Source organism: Strix aluco, chromosome 8 (genome assembly GCF_031877795.1).
Source record: "Strix aluco isolate bStrAlu1 chromosome 8, bStrAlu1.hap1, whole genome shotgun sequence".
NCBI classification, from domain to species: Eukaryota; Metazoa; Chordata; class Aves; order Strigiformes; family Strigidae; genus Strix; species Strix aluco.
In genome coordinates this window covers 8,538,808-8,558,704 of record NC_133938.1, presented here as the reverse complement: position 1 = coordinate 8,558,704, position 19,897 = coordinate 8,538,808, and the positions used below count along the sequence as shown (strand labels likewise).

Sequence of the window (19,897 nt, the reverse complement as noted above, 5' to 3'; positions counted from 1 at the left end):
GCTTGTTAATAATTTCTTCTGTAGATTCCCTGTAACACATTGTTTGTGTACTCTTCATTATGTTCTACCGGGCTGCTTGCCCCATTTTCTGTGTCTAATTCTGATGTTGCCATGGTACCATAGTATGTACCAGAAGTAAAGACTACATCAGTAGATCACCTTTTACTGCACCACCCTTTTACTTAAAAGGAAACAGTCCACCTCAATAGCGAGTATTGCTCCTACTAAGCTATTTAAAATGCTTGTTTTATGCACGTAGACCTAACTCCCTTAAGCCAACAGGCATTTTGCACAGTGGGAACTAGAGTTTTCTTTTTACTTCGTTACAGAAGTATTACCTAAAAGCCCAAAAAGCTTGCAAAAATATTTGCCCATTCATGCTGTCAACTTTTTTATTTGAAGTCTTCTATTCACTGAGACATTTCCCAACAAGCTGAGTGACTTCACAAAGAACTCTTTACAATAACAGCCTTTGCTAGACATCATTCCTTATCCTAGAAGGGGCAGGGGGTGACCACGACAGGGAGGTGCGGACAGGGGACTACTTGCATCACAAAACACAAACAGATTTGAACGTCAGATAAGTAATGGGTGGTTATGGAAAATACCAAATCCTAACCACCACACTTGTTTCTTGCTAGACTCTCATCAAGACTAGAACAAACCCATCATCTATTTTGAACTTAGATGAGACACGATTATTAAAAGTGTAAGGATTTTTGCAAGATATGGGCAGATATCTTAGGAGATCAGCTGGTATTTCAGAACTTCCATAAAATAATGCTAGTAGTCTGGGCTGACCATTGCCAGCACAGAATCTTTCTGCAAAGAAATGCCTTTCAATCTGAAATAGGAAGTAAGCCATCCAACCAAATGATGTTTGAATAAAGCAGAAACTCCCAATTCCATGTATACTCTTAGTACTAAAAAGGTTATACATACAGATAGTTATTAGATTATTGTAGTCTTTTACATTCTCCACAAAGGATCAGCAGATTTTTTAAAACGGCACACATATGCATACATACATAGAAGCACACCCAAATACACCCTGCAGGATGTAGCAACTATGCAAGTCAACTAGGCTCCAGGAAAAAGAGCTGGATTTCTTCAATGAGATCAGAATCTGGAGACCATGACACATGCACCCATATATGCAGAACATTTTTTCCACCACTGTCTGTTGAAATATGAGTGGCACTACTACTAGGAATGAGTGGTAATTGTTCCAGCAGTGAAAGAGAAGCATCTCTCTCAATCTTACACAGCTGTGGTGAAACTGCTTCCAAGTCACTATCCCACAAGCCAAGCAGCAACTACAGGTCTGCTAGTTTCATTACTAAAATCAGCATGCTGGAAGCAAGAGAACAGATAAACTTGGGAGGGTCTTTGAAATTATTCATAGACTTTCTATTGACAGTTTCAATAGAACTTTTAACATTAAACAGCTTGCAAACTGACATCAACAGCGCACCAGCCTGCATCAACTATAATCCTTCTGCAGGTCTCAAGTTATATGCAGTGGGCACTAGCATAGCCCAAAGTGCTTAAAGAAAAGACTATAGGAAGCTGGAAAAATGCAGCTATTTCAAGCAGAATTCAAGATTCAACTGTAGTTTATGGTAATTTTGTTGTACAATATACAGTTTAATTCTTGAAGGGAATCATTTACATTGTTTTCTCATTACAAAACTCAATTTTGTATCCATTGGAAAAAAAAAGAATGCCTAGATTTTAATCTATTATTTCTTTAGCAATGGGACACTACATGATTGACAATGCAATTACCAGTGCAAAGTTTTGATATGCCAAGTAATACTTAAAATAGAACTTCAATATTTTTCATGTACAGAACTGTGGTGTTTGTAACTACCTGTTTTTCTGTGACTCAAGAAATCATTACAGGTTCAAGAAAAATTCCTTTGAACTTGATGTTTGTGAAGAAAGGCATGCATATAAGACACATTCTATCATACTACTGAAAGACTTCTGAAATTAACGTTTCCATTACATGCAGACTACAGTCATACTTTTGTAAATCTTCATGAACTTAACCTTTTTAACCTGAAAAATGTTTTTAAAAAAATATCCTTTCTCTAACGATACTAAGAGGTATTTTAGGCCTAAATTTCCATACCCACTTTCAGTCAAGTTAGTATGTGGGCATGTAATGTTAATGTCAACTTATTTCTTCCCCTTTACTACCATTTTTCTCCTTTAGGCTTGCTAGGTACATTCTGACAGTTGGGAAGCCCCTGAGATGTACCAGATTCAATCTCTTGTATGGAGGTTCATCTATTAATGCTAAAAAGCAGAATATATCATCATTATTTAGTTAGGCCATAAAAAAATATTAATTTCACTTTTAGATTCAAATCTTCAGTTTCATGATTTTATTAAGAGGTTGTATCTCTGTTTGCTTGTCTATCTTTACTGTGGGCTACACGAAACATGGTCCTTACCTTACTTCTTGTTTAAAAATATTCTAGAACATTATAAGCACTGCAAAAAACAATGGCACTTATATTGCAGCCCTTATTTGGGGACTTTTACGCTCATTGAAGTGTTGGCTAAAACATCCATTGATTTCAGCAAGCTGTAGATTGAGCTTTGATGATGTGAAATGGCAGAAGACTTCTTCAGACACAGCCCACATGACCATTTGCAGCTTGTACTCGAAGTCATCCCCTTTTAATTTGACTAAAAAGTAAGCTGATTATCATGGTTAATCATATCTACACTTACAGACAAAAAGTACACAGCTTTGTCACTGATCTAGCAAAGCACTTAGGCAATATGTAGTGTATGACCTTAAACAAATGAATAATCTTCCTGAAGTCCTTGCTAGCATCTCTCAAGGTATATACATTTTGCTGCACAGAGGTCCAGACTATGATGAAAACCTCCTATATTCACATCAGTGTAAAGCTAAATGGCTGGAGAGAAGTTACATGCAGACAAAGATTAAAGCTGTGGGAGTCCATCTCATTGTCCTTGTAGGATTCCTCCTTACATCCCACTCCAGTGGTTCATCAAATCCTCCACCAAAGGGGTGAGACATCTACCACTTCCCTTGCAAGACTATTCCAGGTAATATATCTTATTGCTGATAATTTTTACTTCAAGTACTTATAATATGAAAGAAATCCAGCATAGGATTTCTGGGATTGTCTCATTAAATCAGTTTGTTGATATACTATTTTGAAGTCACAGGCACAACTGAAGAAGTTCCTTGTATCTCTGACACTAGTTAATTACCTTCATAAACCTCATCTATAGGTACTGCAAGTGGTTCTTTGCATTTTCCATTTAAATGAAGGACATCGCAGTTGTTCTTTTATTCAGAACTAGGAAAAAGACAATCTCCCTCTTGATTTCAGAGAGAATTTGGCTATCCATCGTGACACTGCTATGGATCCTATAGAATAAATATGCAATTTTAAATGTAGGTGTTGTGGTTTGCATCGTGCTTCTGTTAGGACTCATGATTTGTTAGAATATTTTCTTCTTTCTCCTACCATTAAAATATCTTCTCTCTGCTTTCTGCTCTTTCTCCCCTCTCAGTTTTTACTGGTTTTCATCACAGTTACTGACAGAAGTTCTCCATTTTGTTATGGAGAACAGTAAGATTCCTCACTCTTCTAATCTGTTCCAGTAGAAGATCAAAACCACCAAACCTGCTGAAAAACTGTTTTCTATCAGCTTGAGCTTTGCTCGTTATGACCACAGGATTCAAGAACTTGTCACTTCGACAATTGCAAAAGATTGTCTCACTTCATTATCTTAGCCCAAGACACATGGCAACTTTAAAGGCTACTCACTACTGTTTGGCCTGCAAGATTAAAACTAGAATTTCCCTGTATTTTCTGAGAACACAAGGAAAGGAGCACAACAGTATCTTCAGTAGTTGGTACAGCCAAAGAGAAGCTGCAAGTGTACTAACAACTTTCCTTGGCAGGTATGCAATCAGAACAGAGAGTACAGTCTTCTAGTTGTTTAGAGAAGGAAGAGAGTGAATTGAGTTTTTTTACATGCTCTCAGGATTTTCTGGAAGTAGTACACCATCCAGAAACATTTTCTAAAATAAAAGTGCTTCCCCATTCTTGGAGTGTTCGGCTTCAGCTAACTGTTCTTCACACAGGTGCTGATCTCATCTAGGCAGGGGATATTTGGGATACAATTATTTGGATTAGGAGCAAGTGGAATATACAGTCGATTACTATCGGGGCTTTGCTGGCATTTAAAAGGAGAAACCTATATCCAGCAAGGCAATTAAATTTGTGTTCAACTTTGACTTCAGTAAACTACTCCTATTTTCAAAGATTAAGCAAGCGCTTCACCGGATTGAGACCACAATATCCTATAATATAATGAAGTAGAGGTAAATAGCCTATCGCACAGTGATGTAAATCTAAACTCCAGCTAATTCCAAAGGTTCCTCCATATTTACACTGACATGAAAACAAGTACTGACCTATTGTATTCACAATCCCCACAGCTACTATACTCAGTTCTTTAAATTGCAAGTTCTTCCCTTCCTTTCTCAACAGAAATATCTATATAATTATTCTGGGCATGAGTTATATTGGCTCAGAAAGTCAACTAACACGGGATTCAGCCGGCCTAAGAATTATGCAAAGACTGTTTTAATCAGCTTAATATTTAAAAGAAACTATTTTGCTTTCTGAAAAGTGCATCTACCACAAGTGCAATACAGTTCTTTGCATACAAGCAAATGAGCAATATTTTTTCTGTGCAACTGAAGGGCTGCAGACATTGGAAATTAAAAACAGTCATTCCATAAGGAAAGAAAAGCTGCATAATAATAAAAATATAGTTAAAGCAAAGGTGTGAATTTCCTTTTTTGTGGGTGTGTAAATTTGCATTAGATAAAAGGAGGAAAAGAAGAATAAACCAAGAATTTCTAACACAAACCAGAGACATTAGACCCAGTACAAAAATGGACCACACCCGCCCATCACCAGCTGTTGTTTTACTGCAGTTAGTGGAGCCACATCAATATACATGGACTGAATATAATATTGCCCAAATATATTCAAATTCTAAGCAATACTGTCTTAAAGTTGATTCTTTTTCATTGTTAATATTCATATGTATAGCATATCTTGATGCTGATGGGTTATGGGAAACATTTGCTATTGCATCAAGGGCGTATTGCCTCCAGTAATCCTACTGACAGTAAGTGTTTGGAGGAACACATCTTTAATTAGCATTATAAATAATTACAAACTACATTTTTGTTCTAGGATGTAGAGAAGAGTTGATTTGAAACTAATTCCAACCCAGGAATTTTTTTTTTTCTTCTTCAGTTCAGAGATACAGATGGAAGAATAGTCTTCACTCAGAAATGAATACAACCTCTTTATAAATTATTTTCCAGGTCATTTCACTGAGTGTTTTGCAGGTATTTCATTTCATTCCTTGACAACTGACCCAAAACTTTGAGCTGGGTTACTTGGGAAATAGGCATTGTCTTTGGTGTCCTTGGGTAAAAAAATAAAGTTATTTTTCTAGCCTGTAATTCTTCCCTATATAACAGTGAAGTCTCCCTCCCAGCTCTCACCCTTTTTCTTTACAATGGCATTTTGGCCTTATTACTTATTAGGATCAGAAGCAAAACATCCATATCCTTATAAATTAGAAAATGTTTAATAAGAATGAGCTTGAACAAATTTTTATTATAATGAAAGGATTAAGGTGCATGATAGCATTAATATTTAGGAAAAATTAAACAAAATTGCTTTTTATCTGCTGCAAACTATGTTAAATATTTAATATGCCACATTATAAAGGCACCATTTCAACAAAGGGTATGACAACCTTTGTGTTATGAACCTTCATTTCAGCAGTTTAAACTTAGTTGGAAAACTTCTGAAAGCTAAATCTAACATTATGTGCAGGTTTTCTAGGCAGCTAGAGCTGAGACAAGCTTCCAAACCTGTGCAGAAGGTCTACAGCAGAAAACTGCAAACAATGGGTCTAAAGAGGCTGTCTCTTGTGAGCTCTACTGACCCAGCACATGGTTTATTTAGAAGGAAGCACCGAGTTTAATTGTTCTGGAGCTTATGGGAAGCCTTTTTGTTGCTTTGTTTGGAGTGTCTGGGTATATTTTTAGACAGCTTTAAAAGACAAAAACAAAAAGTCATGTAAGTATTCTGAGGTGATAGAAGTGTGATTTTTTTTAGTAATCTAGCAGCAGATAAATTCTATATAAATATTATGAAAGGCAAATTCTAGCTCTCAGATTAAGTGAATATAAGTATTCCTTTATAACTAAAAAGGTGTGCTAAATCCTGCTAGGAGCAGTAATATGCTTCTGAAACAAAGCAAACAATTTTCTGCACTCAGAAGGCCTGGAAACTTTCAAGCCTTCTCTAGGAGTTTAAAATATAAATCTCTGAAAAAAAAAAAAATCAAAATACCACCAAAACCCAAGTTGGAACTACTTACAGCCAGGCTATGTATTGGGTGAAATTTTAGTGTAATAACATACCAGTATAATGTAGTAAATTTGGTAGTAGATTTTTATTGCTTTCAGATCACTGAACTGAGAAGCAAACAAAATGAAAAAATTCTGAGTTTCCTCCAAAGCTGATCCTTAAAGTGACCTTGAAAAAAAAAAATCTATGCTCCTTCGCCTTTATCTCTCCTCCTGTACAATGTGATAATAAACACAAGTGTTATATATCCATCTTGGGATGGGACTCTGAGCAGAAGACAACAAAACATTATAACCACCTTGGTTGAGCTGGCTGAATTCTTGAAATCAGCCTTCTCACACTACGTCCCAGAAAAACCCAAGCAGAATTACCCTAACTCTTCAAAACCTGTCAAGGTCTCATTAGTTACTTTTAAAGCCCTCCTCCTAACTCAGCTGACTCTCATCCACTGAAGGCAATTGCCTTAATCTGTATACATGTCCTAGGCAGCTATCAGCTATTTGGCTGGGAAGCCCTGTTGTGCAATCTAAGTGTGGTACCATCATTTGAAGTAGCATTTTTCTGCTTCCTTTATTTCTTATGGAAATTTTCTTCACTGAATAACAATAGTTTTCTCCTTTCAGTTAAAAACTTCACAATTAGCTTATTATTATGGTGCAACTGAAAACACTACTTCAACTTCTGGGTACTGCTGAATTTTCATACCTGTAATATAATGTACTTGTTTTCAAAGCACTGTTTTCTGAAGTTCATATCTCACATTCAAGGAAATACAACATAAAATAGGAGGAATAGAGGTCAAACAACGTCAAAGATGCAGAAGTCATTATTAGTTTGCAGATTTTCTGACTATGGCCTACACAGCCACATTAAGATATGCCACAAAAATTAAGAGACATGTATTTCACCATTTTGCAGTTTTATATATTAAAAAAAAAGTTACAAATTGACTACCATTTAAAAAACACAGCTGTTTAGTTTAAAACTAAGATGGAATATATCTAGCACCTCTGAAGGCAGAGGTAAAAAATTAGTACTGTTCAGTAACTCAAACTTCTAGAGTCTCATTCACCACTAGTACAGTAAAAAGATATTATATTTTAATAAAATTGACCTAAAGTAGATTTTTAAATTTTTTAAAGCTTGACTTCAGTAACTGTATTGTGTTATTAAGTGTCAGAGTTTTGTGACCTTTTAAACTTTCTACAATTACACACACAAAGCAAAAATGTTTGGATACCAAATAAGAAGCGAGTACAGAAATGCAGTTTGAAAGTAGAACTTAAAATACTAAATATTTGTACTTAAAGGTGAATCTTAAAAATTATATTCCAATACATAGTTTTTATTGAGGCATTAGTGACCATTAACTTCTCATGCACATGGCTTATGCTATCAGGCAGAACGTATTAGTGATACTTGTAAACGCTGCCTGTGAATATATACACCACTTGTGCGTCTGCTATAAAGTATATCAGCTTCACTTACCAGAAGGTTTTCTAAACCTTAATCCACATTTTTGGTGGCTTCAAGAGAAACAGCTTTTATTAATTACATGTTAAGTTAAAGCTATAAACAGCCTTTATTTATGTTAGCAGAATATTCTATCAGTGGATATATCTTTATTTCATTGCACTATACTTTCAAAGAACTAAAACCTTAAAAAGAAACTCTAATAACAAGTTTCATTTGAACCTAAAATTGTGTATCACCTTTTGAAACAGAGTAGAAACCTTCAGGTTCAACTGTAAATATTAAGGTATTGAAATGCTAGGTTGTGCTGACAACATATATTTGGAGGGCAGAAACTTTACAAGCATGAAACTTTATAAGCATGAAATCCCTCCTTCAAGAAAAGCAAACTAAAACTAAAATAAAAGAGTAAGTCTTGAAATGCATCCATGCAATTTTCACTGCCATCACTCTGCTTCCCACATGTACACGCTGCTTTTGTGTCTTGATGGTTTGGTAGAGAATGGCTTTCCTTACCTGCAGAATTTCAGGGGAAGCCACACAGTGGCAGTACTGTGAATGTAAATGCTATGCTCTATTGTGCAGCAAGATAAGAGTCTTTTAAGAACTAAAATACAGTTTCCCGTGCTTGGTTATGGTTAAGTTCACAGTTACTTTATATAGAAGACATCCTAGTTTCTATTGCTCTAAGAGTGGAAGAAAAACATGCAGTCAACATGTAATTTATTTCCTTCTGTAATTTTAGTATCCAGAGGCCTCAGACACAGTTAGTCACACATTTCACTCCAGGCTACTATTTTCTCTCCATTTTTATCTACTCTTTCATTTCCTCTATTCAGATACAGTTTTGAAGCCCAGCCTCTTAGTATAAACTTGGAATTCTTTGCCAAAATAAAAGGAAAAGAAAACAAACTGAAGGAGCATCCCACACAAACATATATGCACGCACACACTCCCCCCAGACACTTTTATGATTCATCTAGGTTATGGAAGTACAGAAACCAATAGTACAGAGAGACAAGTTGATGAGTATTAGAAATGACAAATCCAGAATGCTCTGCTCATGTTCACTGTACTGTGAGACTCTTAAAAAAGACTACAGCCACACAGACCACAGATGCTAATTTCTGATGTACAGGTATCTCACATTGCGGGGGAGTGGGGGAATACTTTAGAATAAGTCTGAAAGAACTCTCAGTAGATCCCACAGTTACAGAACTAGAAAAGCAACAACAAATCTGACTCCTACATGCTGCTTTAAGACATCTTCAATATTGACATACACTCTACCCCTTTGCACCTGGCTTCTTTACCTGCAGACCTGCAGTTTAGTGTTCCCTTTCAGACCGATGTACAAATGTCTAGATCCATGCTTACTTATAGACATAACGGCAGAAAGAAGAATTACATCTGTTAAATACTTTCAAAAGAAAAGCTACTCATGTTTTCTTCTGCGTAAGTGATGCCTCATACTTTTTCCTCTCCTTGTTTCCATGCTCTAAGACTCTTAGTTTGCAACTGCACAGCAGTGGAAATTTCCTCCAGGTGATCATTCTCAGTACATGATTAAAGGCCAAGATTGCATGTAATTTACTGTTTTTAAAGCCAATATGCTTTTCATACAGAAATGTAACAGTTAACCACATATGCTCAAGGAGCATGACATACAACACATGCTTTTTTTTTTAACCTATCAGAAAAATATATTTATATCCATGATATCCTAAATCAAGACCTCCTTCATTTAACCAGGCGCACAAACAGTATTTCCCTTTTTTTCCTCCTTTTAAAGCACGTTTCAGACTTTTGCCTTCAGGGGTTAATGCCCAATGAATCTGAATACGTTTCCCTCCCTGCTTACCTTGACTTACTTGGCTTTTAGCTACAGAAGCTGCTCCTGAAGGTAAAGTCCTTCTGACTGCACCTGCAGACACACTTTTCCCCTTGCTGAGTCATTCCTCAAGTTCACAGAGCCCAAATGAGCCAAACACTTTCCAAGCAGGATTTGCACCGCAATCCCTTCCACCCCCAGGATAGTGGCAATCCCTCAGGAGAGCCCAGGGAATTACGTTTAATAAAAAAAAAAATCTACACACAAACATACATATGCTGCATGACTCCCCTTCATTGACTAAATGACATTTAAAAGACAACCATAAGAGCATTAAACTATCCAGTAGAGTAGCAGATGGGGAAAAAATTCTTTTCCTTATCAAAGCTAAATTATTATATCACTGCTGGTCTTAAAGGTATGGGGTACTGGTGCTTTTTAACTACACTGCGAAAAATATTAGAGGAGCATTTTGTCAAATATTAAAAGGCATGGTAAATTATTTTAACTTGGATATTCCTTAATTTCTTTCTGTGGTGAATCTATCCTTTAAAGTTGAATCTCTTTTTATCTTGAGCTGCAATGGCCTTTGCTATAGATTTGCTGAGGGTATTCACACATTTACAATAAACTATTTTGAAAAAGTCTTCATAGAATGAATACAGTATTTTTTACAACAGCATCTGAAAAAGGCTGAACATCAGTGAAATCTTCAAACAAAAAGCTAACACAAACACAACTTTCTTCCTCAATCTCAATAGCAATTCCCAATTTAGGAAGCTACTAATTTTGCCATTTGAAATCATTTCACTGTGAGTCCAGCTAGCCAGTGCAATTCCCTAATAAATTTACATCTAATCCCTAATAAAAAATCTAATTCTTGAGCCGCTGACAAGACACTTTTCATTACTGTGTTTTCATGACACTATTCCCTCAGCCACACTGTTGGCAGATAGCACCCAAACACCCACAGCTTGCCTATGCACCTAGCAGTGCCTCCGAAGGGACAGGGCATGCCAGCCCACCCCCCCTCTCCATTTTCTCTCCAGGTTTAGAAGCACTGAGGACAGGTGGCTGTACAAGGGCACAGAATAGGAAAAATGAGGGGATAAGGCAGCAAAATCACACAGGACAGAGCCTGAACAACACAAGGCAGGGCAGACAGCGCCTGAGGGAAGGTGGTCGCTGGGTGGGGAGAGGGGGGGAGTCCCCCAACAGCCAGGTCCCCCCTCAGCCTAGGCCCATAGGGGGTATCCTGCTTCAAATGAAGCAATCCAGCTGAAATAAATATGCATTGCTTCTTTATCATCATTTTTAATAATTCCCATGGACACCTCACTACTAAAAGACACAATCAGTTAGATAACTCACATACTACTGGGGTTTAGGAGCTGGAAAAACCCTTACCTGCCAGTACAGACAGAACATGCCTTCTACCTCAGAACCTCTGCTGTTGTGTGGGAGAAGAGCAGACACAAGAAGCTTGCTTTTTTTTTTTTTTTTAAACTACCAGCACACCTGTAGCAAATATAATATCCTGAGGACAGACACCTGCAATTCAGCTGCACAGCCCACCTGTGGTCCATCTGCATAATCATGCTGTGGATAAGTCCCAGACCTGGGGAGTCCATGACAGGTACAGGAGAGACTCTTTAGTCTGGCTGCTTAATGCCCTAAGAGCCTGAGCAGGCAAATACCAGCCCTGAATTCCACCAACAGATCTACTAGATAGCAGAGATGATATGTGCAGAGAAACCCAAATATCTGAGAGCAGCAATGATGGTACTGTATTGTTCAAGCTTATACTAATTGTTCATGGTGTCCAGTAGAATGATATTCCAGCCAAGAACCAGCATTGCCCACTCCACTTGCCCAGCATAGCCCTTCCCCTCCTCAGTAGCACTCATTTTTTGAGAGGTAGGGAACTGTCAGCAAAACTGCTTTCCACTGAGAGCCTGGAGCCTTACCTTTCCATTACCCAAAGCATCTGACAGCCAGTTATCCTTGTGCTGCCTGAGCAGTACTAGACAGAAAGATTGGAATTAGTATTTGCTGCCAAAAAATATTGGATACTTTCTAATCACGCTAGGAGAGCTCATGCTAGGTTTTCAATCTCAGAGATTCTTAATATAGTGAAGTAGGAAGATGGAGTTTTACTTTCAAGCTAGAATTCAATAATCCTCCTTGAAGCAGTTGAAAAAACAAACTTCAGCCACTGCCTCAGCAACTAAGGATGCAGCAAAGGTCTTTATTATCATTAAATTTTAATTCTCTCAAACCAGTGACATATCATACAGAAGTTACTCATAACTTAACCCTAGTAATCACAGCATAAAAACTAGGTTTTTATATTTTGGGTTTATATACAACTGTCAAATTCCATGAGACAAAGTTCAAGATATAGCACCTATTATTTTAATGTTCTGTTCCTGCATTATCACCTGCCATACTTGTTTACTGTTTATTTTCTCTACAATTCTCATGTACAACAAAATGTTTTTGTCTTCTATTTTATGTTCTGTTGAAAGAGAAATTGAACTCATTGCTTTGGCTTTTACTGTGGCACATCAAATATAAGGCAGGTGCCTGATAACCATCTCACTTTATCACAAGTTCACAATGAATAGTTCCCATTACCTTTTCCTCTGCACTAAATATTGTTTCTTTACAGAAAATGAAAGAAAAAGTTGTTAATGATTCAAACAAACATTTAAAAATATTAGGCTGGATATTTCAGCCCTAACAATACTTAGAATTGTATTTCTGATATATTGCACATCCTAGGCTTTTATGTCATATGTAAATCTAAACAACACTATGTATTTTTAAAATCAAATGTTGAAGAACCTTTAAAGTTGCAAGGCTAAGTGAAGGAAAGCCAAAATTTAACCTGACTCTGCTGTATCCGGGTGCATTCTCAATTATATTATGTCATTACATCTTGTTAAATTCAACTTGTCTAGCACTCTTCAGGCCATTAAAACATTCTTAAAGAGATGTTGCATTTTCTGATTACAGTTTTTGGCTCTTATTTGTGTAGTCTTGTGTTAACAGTCTGATTTTCAAGTACATTTCTTGGTGACACTTAGCTTTGTCTGTGTAGGGCTCTCACTACTAAGTACTTGCGGCTGATAAATGCCATTCTTAGAGGTGATTTTCATTCTGCTTCGCTCCATTAGTTCAAAGTACAAGATTGCAATGAAAAGCTGCAATGTCCTCTTGGTAGTTTGACTCTGCTTTGAGTTTAGTGCTGCCCATATTTATCTAACTTACAGACTCATTTTGGGGGGAAAAAGCCTCAATTTTATATACTTTTTTTTTTAAACCTGCCAAGGTTAGGAACCCAGTTCTGTGAACACTTTTCATGCAATCAGTTCCACCAAATGCCCATCACCTGAGGCAAAAGAATGACCTGTTTCAGGATGGGATGTAATGCACGGCTCTGGTCATATTTTGCAGCCATTAAACTCAATACCATGGACTGTAGTGGGAAAAACCTACAATTCAGTTGTTTTAAACTGCCACAAAACCTCCCAACTGCAAATTTCATTGTGATTTGCACTGGTGATGGGGGAACTATTTTCAGGCAACTGCAGTATTTTAAGATTTTTAATTTCTCATCAGCACCCCAGTAATTAAGTATTTATAGATGACAAAAACGCACCTGGAAGGAATAGACCCATTTGTTTCCTATGTGCTTCAAACCTTTCATGAATAAAGTAGTACCAAGGGTAACCTTTCATGAATACAACCTTAGGGATCACAGAGTGCCCTCAATCAATGCAGGGAACTCATGTTGACAGAGTATATGGGAAACAGATTGAGGTATTAAAGCACATAGCCTCTAGTGTTTTAGATGTAAATACTATAACCATCAAATATTTAGACTCTTATGTAAGCAGTATGTCATTTTTTAAACAGTTACTGCTTGGAATAAATCTTTAAGGATGGAATTTTCAGAAGTGCTCAGTATTGGCCTAACTTTGCTCTTACTGAAATCAATCATAAAATTTTCAGAACTTTGGAAAAGGACTTTGTCTGTTTATATGTTTCCACAGCACTAAGAACAACGAGTCTTGATCCTGACTGGGGCCTTTTGACTCTGCTGTAATCTAAATAAATTGATTTATAGGAGATCAGTCAGATAAATGATGAGGAAACACACATACATATAAAATAGCTACGGTTTTTAAATGATGGCTTAGCAGTCCTTTGGAGCTCCTTCATTATTTTCTCTTTGAATTCTAAAATTCATTTGCCTTCTTTTATATTAATGTAATTTCCTTGTTATTAATTTTCCCAACATAATTCCATTCTTCTTAAATTTCCAGTAAAGTATCCCGTCAATAAAATTTAACTTTCTTTCTTGCCACAAAATAATCCCATTTAGTTTGTACAATAAACACATTAGTTGTGGGATCTGATTCATACCTTGTGTCAGCAGAATATGACCTCTCCTCTATTTCCACAAAAGCTGTTGCTGATGAGAGTGATATGTAACCTACTCTATATTCCCAGGAATAACTACCCTTGTTGGACTGGGAAAGGGGAAGAGAGTGCATTTCTTCTATGGGTTTGCAGAATGGTTAGGTCTCTTTGTTTTGTTATTTCACAAGATTCACACTAACATTAATTTACACAGGGATTGACTTCAGAGGTAGTTATTTTACTTTCATATACATGCCAACCTCAAAACTGTCTAAAACAATCTTATTTTCTTCCAAAGACCTGCAGTAAGACCAAGACAAAACTATTCCTGCTTATCACTCAATGTGGGATTTTAAAAGGTCAATAGTGCAATGTCTTTTTCACCATTTTCTCCAAATAAAATGCTACAAGTTATTGACATGGAGGCTGTAGTTCCACAGACAATCCTCTAGGCATTTTCCTAGCAGCTGCTATTCTCATTCCCTCACCCCTGATCCAGTCACTTATACCTACTTCCCTCACTGCTCCTGCAGTTGGACCATACAGCTGGTTCTGGATCTCTGTGATGAACAAAACCAAGACTCAATCCTCTTTTTCTTCCTTGAAAATTTACTTTAAACCTGGGCCAGCTCCCAGTCTGGTGATTCTATGCAGAGTTTTGCTAGAACAAGGGCGGGAGCAGCTCTGAGGAGTGAGATCTGCACCTGGCAAAGACTGCATCAACACACACCTATGCCACAGGAAATATTTCTGAACCTCCAAAAGCATTCTCACCAGATCCCTCAGGAAAGCAAGAACAAGCACACATTACATTATAAAACTAGCAAAGGAACAAACTTCAGAGAGTAGCCGAAGTTGTATAATAGGCCAAGGAAGGAATCAGGTAATGATAACAGCTTGTTCATCTTCTTTACCTAAATTCAGGTGATGTTATCACTAGCCCTAGCCTGCTATATATTTTATAGTAAGCAATTCTAGTCTTTCAGATTAGCAAGCTATATATATATTTAGTGCTTTATTCTCAAACTGTTTCACCACAAATGACAGCTCATTTCACAAACAGCTTATCTTATGGCTAAAGATATATAAATACATACTAAAAATGCTGCTGAAAGTCTCTGAATGTATAATGCAGCCTGGTAGACATGGTAGTGATTGTAACACTGCTTTGTAGACACAAATGTTAAAGAAACTTGGCAAGAATCAACACATTTTAGCTACTCAAAATTCAGATTTTCTCAGTCTTGTCCCCTTCTGATGAATGGAACATATGGGAGTATTGTTCATAAAACTTGCATTGCTTTTCTCGATGTCTACCAAAATTCCTCATCATGACAATATTTACCAAGATACATATAGATTCAAATTTGAATTAATTACCTAGAAGTTTTTCTGTAGTCCCAGGTTTACTGGAAAAGAAAAACACTTCAGAAGCAATGTGTTGTGAGTATTTAACAGTAGATGTTATAGCAACAGAGGTAGTGGAGTGCTTGGTGGAGAAGGCAGCTATCCAGTTAAAAACCATCAATGCTGAGTGAGATAAAAGACAGGGAAGAAAGTAGTTGCTTTGCCAAAAAGCAGTTTGAAATCTGACATTATAAACAAAACACATGTAAGTCTAGACATAAATCCTCTCTCATATGCTGAAGGCTCCATAATATTTTAGCTAGCATTATTACTTACAAACAAACAATTCCTGAAATACAGCATCACAACTGCAGAACAGCCTTTAACCTTGTGTTCATCCACTCAGGAACCATGTTATTTATTATCTTTTATCCCTTAATTATGGGGACTTCACCTACTGCTCTCTGCTCATTTGAAATGCAGAATAAAATACAATGGATGTCTGAAGACTTAACAGGTGTCAACCAGATATTTGCCAGCTACCACTACTATTCTACTGGGAGGAGTTGCTGTTCTATAAATACTAATTAGAGTTTTGCACATGATCTTGCTGAAATACCTAAGGTGATGAGTGGCCAGTTGTTACTTTTAAAAGATTAGCACAATTTGAAAAACTAATGTCCCCAATGAGGCAATGCTCACACTGAATAATCAAGAGTTATAGCTGTTCTCTGCCCAAAGGGAATATTTGCTCACTTCATCATTTGGAAAATCTGCTGCCTCTCAAACAACTCACTCTTCTATTTCACTTTGAGAAACTTGTAAAACTTCATACAATCAATATAATAGTACAGTATACGTACTTAAATGGTCTTCCACTGCTATGCCCACATGGTAGGTTTCATGAATACCTTCCAAGGACAGAGTTTTAGTGTGAAATCATGATTAAAAAATTGCAACAAAATTAGGTTGCACTTAAAAGAAGCAGCAAAGAGAAAGGAGATTACAGTAGAAATGGCATCAGCATAGCAAAAATTAAATTTCTTCAAATCCATCTCCCCTCAAATCTTCACCTCCACATATGAGACAAAGAAAAATGACTCAGTCAGAACAGGTCTCTATTTTAGTAATTGAGGTTTTTATACTTGTAGCAGTCATTATTGAGAAAAAAACACCAATTCTCTAAAATCTTGGTGTAATACTTCTGAACAACCAGCTAATTTTAAGCAAAAATGTTAAGTGATCAGACACAGCACATTCCATTGGCTTGAAATAAAATCTTGAGGTTTATCTTGTCCAATTTGCTATGAAGTGCAACTGATGTAATATGGTGCAACTCAATGCTACATTTCTACGTATGAGCTGTGATTCACTGCAGTGAAATTTGACCAGTGCAACTGCCACAACCCCATACTATTTAGCGTCAACGTGGTGCATCCACAAAAATCACCGAAAAATTGATAGAGGGACTTAGAACTTAACCTACTTCATTGGTTTTTTTGCTCTATCCCTCTGGGAAAGAATATTCAGTAAATCCATTACCACGTATGGGGAAAATAGACATTTTAATCAGAATTTATTTTTCTGGGTTTTTTTCTTTTTAAAAAAATGATCTTTTTCTTTAGCATGAAATCTGTTTTTTTCCTTATCCTTCAGCATATTGCTTCCTCTTTTTAAGTAGCTCATTACTGGAAATATTTGGCCTTACTTCAAAAGAGAAGAATATGTCAACACCAGCACATCTGTGTCCACATAGAGTGCTTTGATGACAGTGATATACTACATTTACATCAGTAACACCGAGCTGAACCTTGATGCTGTCTGCATTTAAAGATCTTACCCCACAGGGCAAGAGAATACAGGTCAAAAACGTTGATCTGTCTTTGACACACTCTCTACTTCAAGAGCACTTGGCAGTGATTTGTTCCAAAGTCAAGAATCAAACTCAAAAAATGTTGCAAAGCTCGGAGCCATGTTTGCATAACCACATTCAAAACAAATATTAAAATTCACGGTCTCTGGAGGCCAATCTACTTTTGTTATGCAGGATTTTGAGAGCACTGTGGTCAAATTCTGTCTGGAATACAGTGGGAACTTTCTCATTGAAATCAAAAGAACATAACTCAAGCTTCAATATCTGTTGGTAAGAGGAGTAATGTGCCTACATCTCTCAAATGCAAAAAGGAAAATAGACGCTTTATCACCCTAAAACTCAAACCTGATTATATAAAAAAGGGAGTGGAATTGTTACGTGTGACACAGCATTGCTTTTATCAGTGTGGCCAGAGGAAGTTGGGAGAATTTTAGTATGGATTACACACTTACACAGGCAGGCACAATAATCATGAGTTCCTCAAATATTTAGTACAGAACAGTTCAGAGATGAAGGACTGAGCTCTGTTTCAGAATATTTGGAGACCATGGCTTCTGGTAATCTTCCTTTTAACTTGATTTTAAAAACTTTTGGGTTTCTTTAACTTTTGTAATTAATATATTATTTTCTAATTTAATTACATTATATCCACTAACCTGCTATACTGACTTAAATCTTAATATAAGGTGGAGAGTTTCAATAGTTTCCTTCCACAGTTCTGAATCCTGAGTACCCTCGTGGAAACCTCAGCACTTTTGCAGCAGTGAATGATTCAGTATTGCTTGCTAGACTAAGATATACAAAGCATCAAACAGGATCAGATCGATGCAGCTAGATATTGCGCTGTTCATGTTCAAGCACTACAACTACCTGTATGCTGCATTAGCAACTGTAAGTACTAGTAAATCCTATTTCAGCAAACAGTGAAAGAGAAAATTTTGTTTACAGGTTTCTCTAGAATGCCATGGAAACAGATACAGAGGTAATTGTAAAAGGCATAATCCAAATGGAAGACAGCTCTAATAGAAAGCATATATCCAAAAATAATGTATGTGTTTTCCCACTTGGAAAACACATGCATAATTCCTATTAACATCAAGACAGAAATTATACTGAGTAGACCCCAATATCACTAAGGTCCCTGATAACAGTATGAATTAATGTGCACCTTCAAAGTACAGCAAGATGTTTTCATACACAGACTATTAGAAAAAAAATAAAAATACCTTAATAGAGTAATGATCTTTTTAAAGAAAAAAATTACAGCTAGAGTTTCTGAAACAGGATTAAAGTTTGGTAGTAGCCCTGTACAAGGAAGCTGCTCAGCACCTGCTGCCTACACTGTGCCTGGCTCCAGGCAATATTATTCATTCTTCACTTTCATGGGAGCAAAATACATCCCCTAAAAATATAAAACACAAAAATAAATAGATCTCTGGGGAAATGGAAGAGAAATCTGTTTTAAAAATAGTGAAGGAGCCTATATGTTCTAGAAAAAGCCCATTTTGCATTGTTTTGTAAGATTTACACTTTAATTTGAAACCAAAGTAAGGCATAAAATTTGTATGAAAGCAATATCTGATTTATAGATAAACTTAACACACAATGTGCTTAGCTGCAAATACCAGACCCTAGTGAGAGAAGGAAAGGGTTTTGAAAGATGATTAAAGTATGCTTGATAAATGTGGCCCTGAAATGCCTCAAAAGATTTTTCTGAAGTTGAATAGTAAACACAATTAACAGGACTTTTGCTACAAAAACACTAAACACAATGGATTTTTTAAATTAATTTTCAATGTTATTACATGCTCCTATTGAGCTGGAATTGACTCCATTCACTAACTGTACTGTGAGACAGCTCATGATGACCTTACCATCTAGACAAAAAAATAAATAGTCATTCTGTTGCTCATATGAAGAGGAAGCCATACAATAACAATGATCCACCAAAAGTTAACGTTAACAAAATGACCACCAAAAGTTAACATCTTGTGGGTGGAAATTTTGTGACAGTTGAAGTATTTAAGAAAGATATATTTATAAGGCTCAGATAATATGAAGCTTGATCAAATGTATTATTAATTAACCAATAAAAAGTAGCAGCTGTAAAGGCTTACAAGAATATATTACTGTACACTTATGGCCTAACCTCACCATCCATATTCAAACAAGTCTCCTAGCTAAAGGCAAATCATGTAATTCTTGGGAGTCTTGCATACATTAGGACTCATTAGATTTACATATTATTATTCACAGTAGACATTTCATTAATTTGCTTTGAGAAAATGTACCATCTATATGGGTATACATGTGTTTCATATGTGCATGCCTTTCTGTGTTGTGTAGCTTACGACCAGGTTATTTGGCCACCTTCTGTTTTAGATAAAGCAGAGCTGACACTGCTCAGCCACGTGAGGTCAACTCACATGGCAGAGCTCACATTCTTCCACTAAACTCTGACCACCCCAGAACAGAGAGAACAAA

The 19,897-nt window shown here is 36.5% G+C and overlaps 1 protein-coding gene across 1 annotated transcript in view; it reads right to left on the bottom strand.

The window, feature by feature from the left end:
• The window catches only part of LOC141926403 (BEN domain-containing protein 5), a 971,122-nt gene that overhangs the window by 701,321 nt on the left and 249,904 nt on the right, over positions 1 to 19,897 (bottom strand). The gene's annotated exons all lie outside the window — the stretch shown is intronic.